This window comes from Mastomys coucha, unplaced genomic scaffold (genome assembly GCF_008632895.1).
Source record: "Mastomys coucha isolate ucsf_1 unplaced genomic scaffold, UCSF_Mcou_1 pScaffold9, whole genome shotgun sequence".
Classification (NCBI taxonomy): Eukaryota; Metazoa; Chordata; class Mammalia; order Rodentia; family Muridae; genus Mastomys; species Mastomys coucha.
Window position 1 is genome coordinate 22,360,039 of NW_022196915.1, and position 2,675 is coordinate 22,362,713.

Consider the following 2,675-nt stretch of genomic DNA (forward strand, 5'->3'; position numbering starts at 1 on the left):
GATGCAATGTTTGCAAGTAATACAGGGTACACAAGACTCATGTCTATTTAAGGTCAATTGTCCTGTCAAGCTTCCATGTTTCCTTGACTTCTAAGGGAACAGAGAAACACAAAAAGGCCTCATGCTTCACTGTCTGAGGAAGTGCCTTGGTTTCTCAGGAAATGAAGGGCACAAAGTGGTCTATGAGCCATGGATTCTAACCTGAAAAACCTATTGTCTTAGTCAGGGTTTCTATTCCTGCACAAACATCATCACCAAGAAACAAGCTGGAGAGGAAAGGGTTTATTTGGCTTACTTCCATATTGCTGTTCATCACCAAAGGAAGTCAGGACTGGAACTCAAGCAGGTCAGGAAGCAGGAGCTGATGCAGAGGCCATGGAGGGATGTTCTTTACTGGCTTGCTTCTCCAGGCTTGCTCAGCCTGCTCTCTTATAGACTTCCAGCCCAGGGATGGCACCACCCACAAGGGGCCCTCCCCCCTTGATCACTAATTGAGAAAATGCCCCACAGCTGGACCTCATGGAGGCACTTCCCCAACTGAAGTTCCCTTCTGTGATAACTCCAGCCTGTGTCAAGTTGACACACAAAACCAGCCAGTACACCTATGATGTATGCTTCTCAAGGCAGCTAAGCCAGGACAACTTCATGACATTGTACCAGGGGTACATCTTGCCTGGCTATTCAATAGTATAATATCTGTGGGAAATGTGTTATCATCAGATAGCACATGGACCGAATTTGCTCCAGTATACAGCTATGACCATTGTGTATCTTCACCATTACCTGGACTCTGTTCATACAGTTCATGGCTATCAAATAGTCTTCTCAGCATGTGACTCTTGGAAAGCCTCATGAAGGATGATCCTCCCCTGATCCAGTATGTGCAGCAACCTGGGTATACTGGCTGTTTTTTTTGTTTTTTTTTTTTTTTATATCATTGGGGCTCACTAATAGCTTTCCACTGTACATAATCCATTTAAGAGTTTTCTTTCTTTCTTTTTTTTTTTTTTTGCGTGGTTTTGTCTTATAGATTGTGAGACTCCCAAGGAAAGGATGTTCATGGCCACATCACAGCTCAATGTAATTTCAGTTAACAAGAGAGTAATGGCATATTCTCCACTGTGATGTTACCAAGACCACAGTAGTCTAAAATAATACATAGACAATGGAAGAAAGAAAAAATAGTCTCTCTAACTGTTACATACCCTGAACACACATAACTCACACTCAAACCAAAAGCTCACACATTTCTGGGTACACATTCACAAATACACTTCAGCAAGACACTCTGGTCAAGCTCAGTCTACTTGACCAGAGTCAAAACAGGGGTGATGGTTTCTTCTAACTACCTCCATTCCTTGACACCTGCAGGTACTGGCTCCAGATCACAAATTCTGTAGATGCACCAACACTGTCTATGGAATGTTGTGTTTGTGTGTAAGCTCAGCCATGTACTTTAAGTCATCTTTATATAATTTATAATAAGTAATATTTATAATATATTATAATAACTATATTATAATAAAATTTAAAAACAGTGTAAGTGTGTCAATTGTTGTTATGCTGTATTGCCTAAACAATAAATGAATAAGTTTATATACTGACACCCTTTCCTCAAGCTCTTTTGATATGTGTTTGGCTAAATCCAGTACTAGGGGCAAAGATTGCAGATAAATGGCAGACTGTACTTTCCTGGATGCCTCTATTGTTATAAACTCAGGCTTTTCTCTTACCCTAATTTTTCTAATCAACCCAGGCTAATTTTGTCATTGTTTGGCTACTCAAAAGCTTCAGGCTAATTACTGAGCACACTTATCTCCAGTGGCAAGGCCTGTCTTCAGCCACAGGAAGCACAGGTGATGAAGGAGAGGGCCGATGCAGCTGACACTCAGAAGTATGGCTCTCTTGATGTTGGAGGACTGAAAGGAAATTGGAATCTAAATGTTTTCCAGAACCTTCAACAAGGCTTGCTTTAAACATAGGCCTGTCCCCTAGCTACACACGGCGCATCTGACAGAGCAGACTTAATTTCCCCCACTTGGAACAGTCTCTCAGTTGCTCCCAGTTGCCTCAGAAACAATAGCAAAGGGAGTCAGAGCGAAATCAGATTACCTCTGATTTCATTTCTGTTTCAGTTTCATGGATCATAGGTTTAGGTTATTTTAAGAACTGCTGCTGAAGGAGAAAAGCCAAAGGAATTCAATATAATAATAACACCAGTAACATGACCGAACGGATCTCAAAAAACTTGCACTTGCCTCCCTTGACTTCTTCCTGTAGATCTGCTCCTTCTCAGACCACAAATGAGGCACTAGGGACATTGATAGGCACTGGGCACTGGGGACAGGAGAGGAACAAGGATATCATTCTTCATAGTTCACAAACAATTGGCCCAAAGAATAGCAAAAAATCGAGCAGGCTTTGGATTAGGGCTCCACAGTACCTGTCAGGTAATGATTAGCATGCCCCTCTCCCTTCTTGTGATTCTAATTTCTGCCGGATAATTTTTGCTAGTTTGTCTTTCATTTGTCATTAAGAGGGAAACCTAGTAGGGTCTTGTGTCTATATCTTGAAATCACAGCTAGTCAGAAGGTGGAGGCAGATGGATGGCAATTTCAAGACTTGTCTGGGCAAAGAATAAGTGGGCAGGGCAGGGGTGGGGTGGGGTGGGGTGG